General features: G+C 48.3%; 1 protein-coding gene across 1 annotated transcript in view; it reads right to left on the reverse strand.

Annotated features, from left to right (window-relative positions):
* The window catches only part of TPH2 (tryptophan hydroxylase 2), a 476,020-nt gene that overhangs the window by 331,085 nt on the left and 129,970 nt on the right, over nucleotides 1-14,965 (reverse strand). The gene's annotated exons all lie outside the window — the stretch shown is intronic.

The following is a 14,965-nucleotide window of genomic DNA, read 5'->3' on the forward strand; positions in this document are numbered from 1 at the left end:
AGGAAAACATAGGTGTTTTTTGCAAAGTGCCTACCTGTAGATTTTGGCCTGTAGCTCAGCCGCCACCTAGGCAAACCTACCAAACCTGTGCATTTCTGAAAACTAGAGACCTAGGGGAATCCAAGATGGGGTGACTTGTGTGGCTCGGACCAGGTTCTGTTACCCAGAATCCTTTGCAAACCTCAGAATTTGGCTAAAAAAACACATGTTCCTCACATTTCTGTGGCAGAAAGTTCTGGAATCTGAGAGGAGCCACAAATTTCCTTCCACCCAGCGTTCCCCCACGTCTCCTGATAAAAATGATACCTCACTTGTGTGGGTAGGCCTGGCGCCCGCGACAGGAAAAGCCCCAAAGCGCAACGTGGGCACAGCCAAATGTTTGAAGTAAAACAGAGGTGTTTTTTGCAAAGTGCCTACCTGTAGATTTTGGCCTGTAGCTCAGCCGCCACCTAGGGAAACCTACCAAACCTGTGCATTTCTAAAAACTAGAGACCTAGGGGAATCCAAGATGGGGTGACTTGTGTGGCTCGGACCAGGTTCTGTTACCCAGAATCCTTTGCAAACCTCAAAATTTGGCTAATAAAACACATGTTCCTCACATTTCTGTGGCAGAAAGTTCTGGAATCTGAGAGGAGCCACAAATTTCCTTCCACCCAGCGTTCCCCCACGTCTCCCGATAAAAATGATACCTCACTTGTGTGGGTAGGCCTAGCGCCCGCGACAGGAAACGCCCCAAAGCGCAACGTGGACACAGCCACATTTTTGAAGGAAAACAGAGGTGTTTTTTGCAAAGTGCCTACCTGTAGATTTTGGCCTGTAGCTCAGCCGCCACCTAGGGAAACCTACCAAACCTGTGCATTTCTGAAAACTAGAGACCTAGGGGAATCCAAGATGGGGTGACTTGTGTGGCTCGGACCAGGTTCTGTTACCCAGAATCCTTTGCAAACCTAAAAATTTGGCTAAGAAAACACATGTTCCTCACATTTGTGTGGCAGAAAGTTCTGGAATATGAGAGGAGCCACAAATTTCCTTCCACCCAGCGTTCCCCCACGTGTCCCAATAAAAATGATACCTCACTTGTGTGGGTAGGCCTAGCGCCCGCGACAGGAAACGCCCCAAAGCGCAATGTGGACACAGCCAAATTTTTGAAGGAAAACAGAGGTGTTTTTTGCAAAGAGCCTACCTGTAGATTTTGGCCTGTAGCTCAGCCGCCACCTAGGGAAACCTACCAAACCTGTGCATTTCTGAAAACTAGAGACCTAGGGGAATCCAAGATGGGGTGACTTGTGTGGCTCGGACCAGGTTGTGGTACCCAGAATCCTTTGCAAACCTCAAAATTTGGCTAAAAAAACACATGTTCCTCACATTTCTGTGGCAGAAAGTTCTGGAATCTGAGAGGAGCCACAAATTTCCTTCCACCCAGCGTTCCCCCACGTCTCCCGATAAAAATGATACCTCACTTGTGTGGGTAGGCCTAGCGCCCGCGACAGGAAACGCCCCAAAGCGCAACATGGACACAGCCAAATTTTTGAAGGAAAACAGAGGTGTTTTTTGCAAAGTGCCTACCTGTAGATTTTGGCCTGTAGCTCAGTCGCCACCTAGGGAAACCTACCAAACCTGTGCATTTCTGAAAACTAGAGATCTAGGGGAATCCAAGATGATGTGACTTGTGTGGCTCGGACCAGGTTCTGTTACCCAGAATCCTTTGCAAACCTCAAAATTTGGCTAAAAAAAACACATGTTCCCCACATTTCTGTGGCAGAAAGTTCTGGAATCTGAGAGGAGCCACAAATTTCCTTCCACGCAGCGTTCCCCCACGTCTCCCGATAAAAATGATACCTCACTTGTGTGGGTAGGCCTAGCGCCCGCGACAGGAAACGCCCCAAAGCGCAACGTGGACACAGCCAAATTTTTGAAGGAAAACAGAGGTGTTTTTTGCAAAGTGCCTACCTGTAGATTTTGGCCTGTAGCTCAGCCGCCACCTAGGGAAACCTACCAAACCTGTGCATTTATGAAAACTAGAGACCTAGGGGAATCCAAGATGGGGTGACTTGTGTGGCTCGGACCAGGTTCTGTTACCCAGAATCCTTTGCAAACCTCAAAAGTTGGCTAAAAAAACACATGTTCCTCACATTTCTGTGGCAGAAAGTTCTGGAATCTGAGGTTAGCCACAAATTTCCTTCCACCCACCGTTCCCCCACGTCTCCCGATAAAAATGATACCTCACTTGTGTGGGTAGGCCTAGCGCCCGCGACAGGAAACGCCCCAAAGCGCAACGTGGACACAGCCAAATTTTTTAAGGAAAACAGAGGTGTTTTTTGCAAAGTGCCTACCTGTAGATTTTGGCCTGTAGCTCAGCCGCCACCTAGGGAAACCTACCAACCCTGTGCATTTCTAAAAACTAGAGACCTAGGGGAATCCAAGATGGGGTGACTTGTGTGGCTCGGACCAGGTTCTGTTACCCAGAATCCTTTGCAAACCTCAAAATTTGGCTAAAAAAACACATGTTCCTCACATTTCTGTGGCAGAAAGTTCTGGAATCTGAGAGGAGCCACAAAATTCCTTCCACCCAGCGTTCCCCCACGTCTCCCGATAAAAATGATACCTCACTTGTGTGGGTAGGCCTAGCGCCCGCGACAGGAAACGCCTCAAAGCGCAACGTGGACACAGCCAAATTTTTGAAGGAAAACAGAGGTGTTTTTTGCAAAGTGCCTACCTGTAGATTTTGGCCTGTAGCTCAGCCGCCACCTAGGGAAACCTACCAAACCTGTGCATTTCTGAAAACTAGAGATCTAGGGGAATCCAAGATGAGGTGACTTGTGTGCCTCGGACCAGGTTCTGTTACCCAGAATCCTTCGCAAACCTCAAAATTTGGCTAAAAAAACACATGTTCCTCACATTTCTATGGCAGAAAGTTCTGGAATCTGAGAGGGGCCACAAATTTCCTTCCACCCAGCGTTCCCCCACGTCTCCCGATAAAAATGATACCTCACTTGTGTGGGTAGGCCCAGCGCCCGCGAGAGGAAACGCCCCAAAGCGCAACGTGGACACAGCCACATTTTTGAAGGAAAACAGAGGTGTTTTTTGCAAAGTGCCTACCTGTAGATTTTGGCCTGTAGCTCAGCCGCCACCTAGGGAAACCTACCAAACCTGTGCATTTCTGAAAACTAGAGACCTAGGGGAATCCAAGATGGGGTGACTTGTGTGGCTCGGACCAGATTCTGTTACCCAGAATCCTTTGCAAACCTCAAAATTTGGCTAAAAAACCACATGTTCCTCACATTTCTGTGGCAGAAAGTTCTGGAATCTGAGAGGAGCCACAAATTTCCTTCCACCCAGCGTTCCCCCACGTCTCCCGATAAAAATGATACCTCACTTGTGTGGGTAGGCCTAGCGCCCGCGACAGGAAACGCCCCAAAGCGCAACGTGGACACAGCCAAATTTTTGAAGGAAAACAGAGGTGTTTTTTGCAAAGTGCCTACCTGTAGATTTTGGCCTGTAGCTCAGCCGCCACCTAGGGAAACCTACCAAACCTGTGCATTTCTGAAAACTAGAGATCTAGGGGAATCCAACATGATGTGACTTGTGTGGCTCGGACCAGGTTCTGTTACCCAGAATCCTTTGCAAACCTCAAAATTTGGCTAAAAAAAACACATGTTCCCCACATTTCTGTGGCAGAAAGTTCTGGAATCTGAGAGGAGCCACAAATTTCCTTCCACCCAGCGTTCCCCCACGTCTCCCGATAAAAATGATACCTCACTTGTGTGTGTAGGCCTAGCGCCCGCGACAGGAAACGCCCCAAAGCGCAACGTGGACACAGCCAAATTTTTGAAGGAAAACAGAGGTGTTTTTTGCAAAGTGCCTACCTGTAGATTTTGGCCTGTAGCTCAGCCGCCACCTAGGGAAACCTACCAAACCTGTGCATTTATGAAAACTAGAGACCTAGGGGAATCCAAGATGGGGTGACTTGTGTGGCTCGGACCAGGTTCTGTTACCCAGAATCCTTTGCAAACCTCAAAAGTTGGCTAAAAAAACACATGTTCCTCACATTTCTGTGGCAGAAAGTTCTGGAATCTGAGGGGAGCCACAAATTTCCTTCCACCCACCGTTCCCCCACGTCTCCCGATAAAAATGATACCTCACTTGTGTGGGTAGGCCTAGCGCCCGCGACAGGAAACGCCCCAAAGCGCAACGTGGACACAGCCAAATTTTTGAAGGAAAACAGAGGTGTTTTTTGCAAAGTGCCTACCTGTAGATTTTGGCCTGTAGCTCAGCCGCCACCTAGGGAAACCTACCAACCCTGTGCATTTCTGAAAACTAGAGACCTAGGGGAATCCAAGATGGGGTGACTTGTGTGGCTCGGACCAGGTTCTGTTACCCAGAATCCTTTGCAAACCTCAAAATTTGGCTAAAAAAACACGTTCCTCACATTTCTGTGGCAGAAAGTTCTGGAATCTGAGAGGAGCCACAAAATTCCTTCCACCCAGCGTTCCCCCACGTCTCCCGATAAAAATGATACCTCACTTGTGTGGGTAGGCCTAGCGCCCGCGACAGGAAACGCCTCAAAGCGCAACGTGGACACAGCCAAATTTTTGAAGGAAAACAGAGGTGTTTTTTGCAAAGTGCCTACCTGTAGATTTTGGCCTGTAGCTCAGCCGCCACCTAGGGAAACCTACCAAACCTGTGCATTTCTGAAAACTAGAGATCTAGGGGAATCCAAGATGAGGTGACTTGTGTGCCTCGGACCAGGTTCTGTTACCCAGAATCCTTCGCAAACCTCAAAATTTGGCTAAAAAAACACATGTTCCTCACATTTCTATGGCAGAAAGTTCTGGAATCTGAGAGGGGCCACAAATTTCCTTCCACCCAGCGTTCCCCCACGTCTCCCGATAAAAATGATACCTCACTTGTGTGGGTAGGCCCAGCGCCCGCGAGAGGAAACGCCCCAAAGCGCAACGTGGACACAGCCACATTTTTGAAGGAAAACAGAGGTGTTTTTTGCAAAGTGCCTACCTGTAGATTTTGGCCTGTAGCTCAGCCGCCACCTAGGGAAACCTACCAAACCTGTGCATTTCTGAAAACTAGAGACCTAGGGGAATCCAAGATGGGGTGACTTGTGTGGCTCGGACCAGATTCTGTTTCCCAGAATCCTTTGCAAACCTCAAAATTTGGCTAAAAAACCACATGTTCCTCACATTTCTGTGGCAGAAAGTTCTGGAATCTGAGAGGAGCCACAAATTTCCTTCCACCCAGCGTTCCCCCACGTCTCCCGATAAAAATGATACCTCACTTGTGTGGGTAGGCCTAGCGCCCGCGACAGGAAACACCCCAAAGCGCAACGTGGACACAGCCAAATTTTTGAAGGAAAACAGAGGTGTTTTTTGCAAAGTGCCTACCTGTAGATTTTGGCCTGTAGCTCAGCCGCCACCTAGGGAAACCTACCAAACCTGTGCATTTCTGAAAACTAGAGACTGAGGGGAATCCAAGATGGGGTGACTTGTGTGGCTCGGACCAGGTTCTGTTACCCAGAATCCTTTGCAAACCTAAAAATTTGGCTAAAAAAACACATGTTCCTCACATTTCTGTGGCAGAAAGTTCTGGAATCTGAGAGGAGCCACAAAATTCCTTCCACCCAGCGTTCCCCCACGTCTCCCGATAAAAATTATACCTCACTTGTGTGGGTAGGCCTAGCGCCCGCGACAGGAAACGCCTCAAAGCGCAACGTGGACACAGCCAAATTTTTGAAGGAAAACAGAGGTGTTTTTTGCAAAGTGCCTACCTGTAGATTTTGGCCTGTAGCTCAGCCGCCACCTAGGGAAACCTACCAAACCTGTGCATTTCTGAAAACTAGAGACCTAGGGGAATCCAAGATGGGGTGACTTGTGTGGCTCGGACCAGATTCTGTTACCCAGAATCCTTTACAAACCTCAAAATTTGGCTAAAAAACCACATGTTCCTCACATTTCTGTGGCAGAAAGTTCTGGAATCTGAGAGGAGCCACAAATTTCCTTCCACCCAGCGTTCCCCCTCGTCTCCCGATAAAATGATACCTCACTTGTGTGGGTAGGCCTAGCGCCCGCGACAGGAAACGCCCCAAAGCGCAACGTGGACACAGCCAAATTTTTGAAGGAAAACAGAGGTGTTTTTTGCAAAGTGCCTACCTGTAGATTTTGGCCTGTAGCTCAGCCGCCACCTAGGGAAACCTACCAAACCTGTGCATTTCTGAAAACTAGAGACCTAGGGGAATCCAAGAGGGGTGACTTGTGTGGCTAGGACCAGGTTCTGTTACCCAGAATCCTTTGCAAACCTCAAAATGTGGCTAAAAAAAACACATGTTCCTCACATTTCTGTGGCAGAAAGTTCTGGAATCGGAGAGGAGCCACAAATTTCCTTCCACCCAGCGTTCCCCCACGTCTCCCGATAAAAATGATACCTCACTTGTGAGGGTAGGCCCAGCACCCACGAGAGGAAACGCCCCAAAGCGCAACGTAGACACAGCCAAAATTTTTAAGGAAAACAAAGGTGTTTTTTGCAAAGTGCCTACCTGTAGATTTTGGCCTGTAGCTCAGCCGCCACCTAGGGAAACCTACCAAACCTGTGCATTTCTGAACACTAGAGACCTAGGGGAATCCAAGATGGGGTGCCTTGTGTGGCTCGGACCAGGTTCTGTTACCCAGAATCCTTTGCAAACGTAAACATTTGGCTAAAAAAACACATGTTCCTCACATTTCTGTGGCAGAAAGTTCTGGAATCTGAGAGGAGCCACAAATTTCCTTCCACCCAGCGTTCCCCCACGTCTCCCGATAAAAATTATACCTCACTTGTGTGGGTAGGCCTAGCGCCCGCGACAGGAAACGCCCCAAAGCGCAACGTGGACACAGCCAAATTTTTGAAGGAAAACATCGGTGTTTTTTGCAAAGTGCCTACCTGTAGATTTTGGCCTGTAGCTCAGCCGCCACCTAGGGAAACCTACCAAACCTGTGCATTTATGAAAACTAGAGACCTAGGGGAATCCAAGATGGGGTGACTTGTGTGGCTCGGACCAGGTTCCGTTACCCAGAATCCTTTGCAAACCTCAGAATTTGGCTAAAAAAACACATGTTCCTCACATTTCTGTGGCAGAAAGTTCTGGAATCTGAGAGGAGCCACAAATTTCCTTCCACCCAGCGTTCCCCCACGTTTCCGGATAAAAATGACACCTCACTTGTGTGGGTAGGCCTAGCGCCCGCGACAGGAAAAGCCCCAAAGCGCAACGTGGACACAGCCAATTTTTTGAAGGAAAACAGAGGTGTCTTTTGCAAAGTGCCTACCTGTAGATTTTGGCCTATAGCTCAGCCGCCACCTAGGGAAACCTACCAAACCTGTGCATTTCTAAAAACTAGAGACCTAGGGGAATCCAAGATGGGGTGACTTGTGTGGCTCGGACCAGGTTCTGTTACCCAGAATCCTTTGCAAACCTCAAAATTTGGCTAAAAAAACACATGTTCCTCACATTTCTGTGGCAGAAAGTTCTGGAATCTGAGAGGAGCCACTAATTACCTTCCACCCAGCGTTCCCCCACGTCTCCCGATAAAAATGATACCTCACTTGTGTGGGTAGGCCTAGCGCCCGCGACAGGAAACGCCCCAAAGCGCAACGTGGACACAGCCAAATTTTTGAAGGAAAACAGAGGTATTTTTTGCAAAATGTCTACCTGTAGATTTTGGCCTGTAGCTCAGCCGCCATCTAGGGAAACCTACCAAACCTGTGCATTTCTGAAAACTAGAGACCTAGGGGAATCCAAGATGGGGTGACTTGTGTGGCTCGGACCAGATTCTGTTACCCAGAATCCTTTACAAACCTCAAAATTTGGCTAAAAAACCACATGTTCCTCACATTTCTGTGGCAGAAAGTTCTGGAATCTGAGAGGAGCCACAAATTTCCTTCCACCCAGCGTTCCCCCTCGTCTCCCGATAAAAATGATACCTCACTTGTGTGGGTAGGCCTAGCGCCCGCGACAGGAAACGCCCCAAAGCGCAACGTGGACACAGCCAAATTTTTGAAGGAAAACAGAGGTGTTTTTTGCAAAGTGCCTACCTGTAGATTTTGGCCTGTAGCTCAGCCGCCACCTAGGGAAACCTACCAAACCTGTGCATTTCTGAAAACTAGAGACCTAGGGGAATCCAAGAGGGGTGACTTGTGTGGCTAGGACCAGGTTCTGTTACCCAGAATCCTTTGCAAACCTCAAAATGTGGCTAAAAAAAACACATGTTCCTCACATTTCTGTGGCAGAAAGTTCTGGAATCGGAGAGGAGCCACAAATTTCCTTCCACCCAGCGTTCCCCCACGTCTCCCGATAAAAATGATACCTCACTTGTGTGGGTAGGCCCAGCACCCACGAGAGGAAACGCCCCAAAGCGCAACGTGGACACAGCCAAATTTTTTAAGGAAAACAAAGGTGTTTTTTGCAAAGTGCCTACCTGTAGATTTTGGCCTGTAGCTCAGCCGCCACCTAGGGAAACCTACCAAACCTGTGCATTTCTGAACACTAGAGACCTAGGGGAATCCAAGATGGGGTGACTTGTGTGGCTCGGACCAGGTTCTGTTACCCAGAATCCTTTGCAAACGTAAACATTTGGCTAAAAAAACACATGTTCCTCACATTTCTGTGGCAGAAAGTTCTGGAATCTGAGAGGAGCCACAAATTTCCTTCCACCCAGCGTTCCCCCACGTCTCCCGATAAAAATTATACCTCACTTGTGTGGGTAGGCCTAGCGCCCGCGACAGGAAACGCCCCAAAGCGCAACGTGGACACAGCCAAATTTTTGAAGGAAAACATCGGTGTTTTTTGCAAAGTGCCTACCTGTAGATTTTGGCCTGTAGCTCAGCCGCCACCTAGGGAAACCTACCAAACCTGTGCATTTATGAAAACTAGAGACCTAGGGGAATCCAAGATGGGGTGACTTGTGTGGCTCGGACCAGGTTCCGTTACCCAGAATCCTTTGCAAACCTCAGAATTTGGCTAAAAAAACACATGTTCCTCACATTTCTGTGGCAGAAAGTTCTGGAATCTGAGAGGAGCCACAAATTTCCTTCCACCCAGCGTTCCCCCACGTTTCCGGATAAAAATGACACCTCACTTGTGTGGGTAGGCCTAGCGCCCGCGACAGGAAAAGCCCCAAAGCGCAACGTGGACACAGCCAAATTTATGAAGGAAAACAGAGGTGTCTTTTGCAAAGTGCCTACCTGTAGATTTTGGCCTGTAGCTCAGCCGCCACCTAGGGAAACCTACCAAACCTGTGCATTTCTAAAAACTAGAGACCTAGGGGAATCCAAGATGGGGTGACTTGTGTGGCTCGGACCAGGTTCTGTTACCCAGAATCCTTTGCAAACCTCAAAATTTGGCTAAAAAAACACATGTTCCTCACATTTCTGTGGCAGAAAGTTCTGGAATCTGACAGGAGCCACTAATTACCTTCCACCCAGCGTTCCCCCACGTCTCCCGATAAAAATGATACCTCACTTGTGTGGGTAGGCCTAGCGCCCGCGACAGGAAACGCCCCAAAGGGCAACGTGGACACAGCCAAATTTTTGAAGGAAAACAGAGGTATTTTTTGCAAAATGTCTACCTGTAGATTTTGGCCTGTAGCTCAGCCGCCATCTAGGGAAACCTACCAAACCTGTGCATTTCTGAAAACTAGAGACCTAGGGGAATCCAAGATGGGGTGACTTGTGTGGCTCGGACCAGATTCTGTTACCCAGAATCCTTTACAAACCTCAAAATTTGGCTAAAAAACCACATGTTCCTCACATTTCTGTGGCAGAAAGTTCTGGAATCTGAGAGGAGCCACAAATTTCCTTCCACCCAGCGTTCCCCCTCGTCTCCCGATAAAAATGATACCTCACTTGTGTGGGTAGGCCTAGCGCCCGCGACAGGAAACGCCCCAAAGCGCAACGTGGACACAGCCAAATTTTTGAAGGAAAACAGAGGTGTTTTTTGCAAAGTGCCTACCTGTAGATTTTGGCCTGTAGCTCAGCCGCCACCTAGGGAAACCTACCAATCCTGTGCATTTCTGAAAACTAGAGACCTAGGGGAATCCAAGAGGGGTGACTTGTGTGGCTAGGACCAGGTTCTGTTACCCAGAATCCTTTGCAAACCTCAAAATGTGGCTAAAAAAAACACATGTTCCTCACATTTCTGTGGCAGAAAGTTCTGGAATCGGAGAGGAGCCACAAATTTCCTTCCACCCAGCGTTCCCCCACGTCTCCCGATAAAAATGATACCTCACTTGTGTGGGTAGGCCCAGCACCCACGAGAGGAAACGCCCCAAAGCGCAACGTGGACACAGCCAAATTTTTTAAGGAAAACAAATGTGTTTTTTGCAAAGTGCCTACCTGTAGATTTTGGCCTGTAGCTCAGCCGCCACCTAGGGAAACCTACCAAACCTGTGCATTTCTGAACACTAGAGACCTAGGGGAATCCAAGATGGGGTGACTTGTGTGGCTCGGACCAGGTTCTGTTACCCAGAATCCTTTGCAAACGTAAACATTTGGCTAAAAAAACACATGTTCCTCACATTTCTGTGGCAGAAAGTTCTGGAATCTGAGAGGAGCCACAAATTTCCTTCCACCCAGCGTTCCCCCACGTCTCCCGATAAAAATTATACCTCACTTGTGTGGGTAGGCCTAGCGCCCGCGACAGGAAACGCCCCAAAGCGCAACGTGGACACAGCCAAATTTTTGAAGGAAAACATCGGTGTTTTTTGCAAAGTGCCTACCTGTAGATTTTGGCCTGTAGCTCAGCCGCCACCTAGGGAAACCTACCAAACCTGTGCATTTATGAAAACTAGAGACCTAGGGGAATCCAAGATGGGGTGACTTGTGTGGCTCGGACCAGGTTCCGTTACCCAGAATCCTTTGCAAACCTCAGAATTTGGCTAAAAAAACACATGTTCCTCACATTTCTGTGGCAGAAAGTTCTGGAATCTGAGAGGAGCCACAAATTTCCTTCCACCCAGCGTTCCCCCACGTTTCCGGATAAAAATGACACCTCACTTGTGTGGGTAGGCCTAGCGCCCGCGACAGGAAAAGCCCCAAAGCGCAACGTGGACACAGCCAAATTTTTGAAGGAAAACAGAGGTGTCTTTTGCAAAGTGCCTACCTGTAGATTTTGGCCTGTAGCTCAGCCGCCACCTAGGGAAACCTACCAAACCTGTGCATTTCTAAAAACTAGAGACCTAGGGGAATCCAAGATGGGGTGACTTGTGTGGCTCGGACCAGGTTCTGTTACCCAGAATCCTTTGCAAACCTCAAAATTTGGCTAAAAAAACACATGTTCCTCACATTTCTGTGGCAGAAAGTTCTGGAATCTGAGAGGAGCCACTAATTACCTTCCACCCAGCGTTCCCCCACGTCTCCCGATAAAAATGATACCTCACTTGTGTGGGTAGGCCTAGCGCCCGCGACAGGAAACGCCCCAAAGCGCAACGTGGACACAGCCAAATTTTTGAAGGTAAACAGAGGTATTTTTTGCAAAATGTCTACCTGTAGATTTTGGCCTGTAGCTCAGCCGCCATCTAGGGAAACCTACCAAACCTGTGCATTTCTGAAAACTAGAGACCTAGGGGAATCCAAGATGGGGTGACTTGTGTGGCTCGGACCAGGTTCTGTTACCCAGAATCCTTTGCAAACCTAAAAATTTGGCTAAAAAAACACATGTTCCTCACATTTCTGTTGCAGAAAGTTCTAGAATCTGAGAGGAGCCACAAATTTCCTTCCACCCAGCGTTCCCCCACGTCTCCCGATAAAAATGATACCTCACTTGTGTGGGTAGGCCCAGCACCCGCGAGAGAAAACGCCCCAAAGTGCAACGTGGACACAGCCACATTTTTGAAGGAAAAAAGAGGTGTTTTTTGCAAAGTGCCTACCTGTAGATTTTGGCCTGTAGCTCAGCCGCCACCTAGGGAAACCTACCAAACCTGTGCATTTCTGAAAACTAGAGACCGAGGGGAATCCAAGATGGGGTGACTTGTGTGGCTCGGACCAGGTTCTGTTACCCAGAATCCTTTGCAAACCTAAAAATTTGGCTAAAAAAACACATGTTCCTCACATTTCTGTGGCAGAAAGTTCTGGAATCTGAGAGGAGCCACAAATTTCCTTCCACCCAGCGTTCCCCTACGTCTCCCGATAAAAATTATACCTCACTTGTGTGGGTAGGCCTAGCGCCCGCGACAGGAAACGCCCCAAAGCGCAACGTGGACACAGCCAAATTTTTGAAGGAAAACAGAGGTATTTTTTGCAAAATGTCTACCTGTAGATTTTGGCCTGTAGCTCAGCCGCCACCTAGGGAAACCTACCAAACCTGTGCATTTCTGAAAACTAGAGACCTAGGGGAATCCAAGATGGGGTGACTTGTGTGGCTCGGACCAGGTTCTGTTACCCAGAATCCTTTGCAAACCTCAAAATTTGGCTAAAAAAACACATGTTCCTCACATTTCTGTGGCAGAAAGTTCTGGAATCTGAGAGGAGCCACAAATTACCTTCCACCCAGCGTTCCCCCACGTCTCCCGATAAAAATGATACCTCACTTGTGTGGGTAGGTCTAGCGCCCGCGACAGGAAACGCCCCAAAGCGCAACGTGGACACAGCCAAATTTTTGAAGGAAAACAGAGGTATTTTTTGCAAAATGTCTACCTGTAGATTTTGGCCTGTAGCTCAGCCGCCACCTAGGGAAACCTACCAAACCTGTGCATTTCTGAAAACTAGAGACCTAGGGGAATCCAAGATGGGGTGACTTGTGTGGCTCGGACCAGGTTCTGTTACCCAGAATCCTTTGCAAACGTAAACATTTGGCTAAAAAAACACATGTTCCTCACATTTCTGTGGCAGAAAGTTCTGGAATCTGAGAGGAGCCACAAATTTCCTTCCACCCAGCGTTCCCCCACGTCTCCCGATAAAAATTATACCTCACTTGTGTGGGTAGGCCTAGCGCCCGCGACAGGAAACACCCCAAAGCGCAACGTGGACACAGCCAAATTTTTGAAGGAAAACATCGGTGTTTTTTGCAAAGTGCCTACCTGTAGATTTTGGCCTGTAGCTCAGCCGCCACCTAGGGAAACCTACCAAACCTGTGCATTTCTGAAAACTAGAGACCTAGGGGAATCCAAGATGGGGTGACTTGTGTGGCTCGGACCAGGTTCTGTTACCCAGAATCCTTTGCAAACCTCAGAATTTGGCTAAAAAAACACATGTTCCTCACATTTCTGTGGCAGAAAGTTCTGGAATCTGAGAGGAGCCACAAATTTCCTTCCACCCAGCGTTCCCCCACGTTTCCCGATAAAAATGATACCTCACTTGTGTGGGTAGGCCTAGCGCCCGCGACAGGAAAAGCCCCAAAGCGCAACGTGGACACAGCCAAATTTTTGAAGGAAAACAGAGGTGTTTTTTGCAAAGTGCCTACCTGTAGATTTTGGCCTGTAGCTCAGCCGCCACCTAGGGAAACCTACCAAACCTGTGCATTTCTAAAAACTAGAGACCTAGGGGAATCCAAGATGGGGTGACTTGTGTGGCTCGGACCAGGTTCTGTTACCCAGAATCCTTTGCAAACCTCAAAATTTGGCTAAAAAAACACATGTTCCTCACATTTCTGTGGCAGAAAGTTCTGGAATCTGAGAGGAGCCACTAATTACCTTCCACCCAGCGTTCCCCCACGTCTCCCGATAAAAATGATACCTCACTTGTGTGGGTAGGCCTAGCGCCCGCGACAGAAAACGCCCCAAAGCGCAACGTGGACACAGCCAAATTCTTGAAGGAAAACAGAGGTATTTTTTGCAAAATGTCTACCTGTAGATTTTGGCCTGTAGCTCAGCCGCCATCTAGGGAAACCTACCAAACCTGTGCATTTCTGAAAACTAGAGACCTAGGGGAATCCAAGATGGGGTGACTTGTGTGGCTGGGACCAGGTTCTGTTACCCAGAATCCTTTGCAAACCTAAAAATTTGGCTAAAAAAACACATGTTCCTCACATTTCTGTGGCAGAAAGTTCTGGAATCTGAGAGGAGCCACAAATTTCCTTCCACCCAGCGTTCCCCCACGTCTCCCGATAAAAATGATACCTCACTTGTGTGGGTAGGCCCAGCACCCGCGAGAGAAAACGCCCCAAAGTGCAACGTGGACACAGCCAAATTTTTGAAGGAAAAAAGAGGTGTTTTTTGCAAAGTGCCTACCTGTAGATTTTGGCCTGTAGCTCAGCCGCCACCTAGGGAAACCTACCAAACCTGTGCTTTTCTGAAAACTAGAGACCGAGGGGAATCCAAGATGGGGTGACTTGTGTGGCTCGGACCAGGTTCTGTTACCCAGAATCCTTTGCAAACCTAAAAATTTGGCTAAAAAAACACATGTTCCTCACATTTCTGTGGCAGAAAGTTCTGGAATCTGAGAGGAGCCACAAATTTCCTTCCACCCAGCGTTCCCCTACGTCTCCCGATAAAAATTATACCTCACTTGTGTGGGTAGGCCTAGCGCCCGCGACAGGAAACGCCCCAAAGCGCAACGTGGACACAGCCAAATTTTTGAAGGAAAACAGAGGTATTTTTTGCAAAATGTCTACCTGTAGATTTTGGCCTGTAGCTCAGCCGCCACCTAGGGAAACCTACCAAACCTGTGCATTTCTGAAAACTAGAGACCTAGGGGAATCCAAGATGGGGTGACTTGTGTGGCTCGGACCAGGTTCTGTTACCCAGAATCCTTTGCAAACCTCAAAATTTGGCTAAAAAAACACATGTTCCTCACATTTCTGTGGCAGAAAGTTCTGGAATCTGAGAGGAGACACAAATTACCTTCCACCCAGCGTTCCCCCACGTCTCCCGATAAAAATGATACCTCACTTGTGTGGGTAGGTCTAGCGCCCGCGACAGGAAACGCCCCAAAGCGCAACGTGGACACAGCCAAATTTTTGAAGGAAAACAGAGGTATTTTTTGCAAAATG

The sequence above is a fragment of the Pleurodeles waltl genome, chromosome 4_1 (genome assembly GCF_031143425.1).
Source record: "Pleurodeles waltl isolate 20211129_DDA chromosome 4_1, aPleWal1.hap1.20221129, whole genome shotgun sequence".
Classification (NCBI taxonomy): Eukaryota; Metazoa; Chordata; class Amphibia; order Caudata; family Salamandridae; genus Pleurodeles; species Pleurodeles waltl.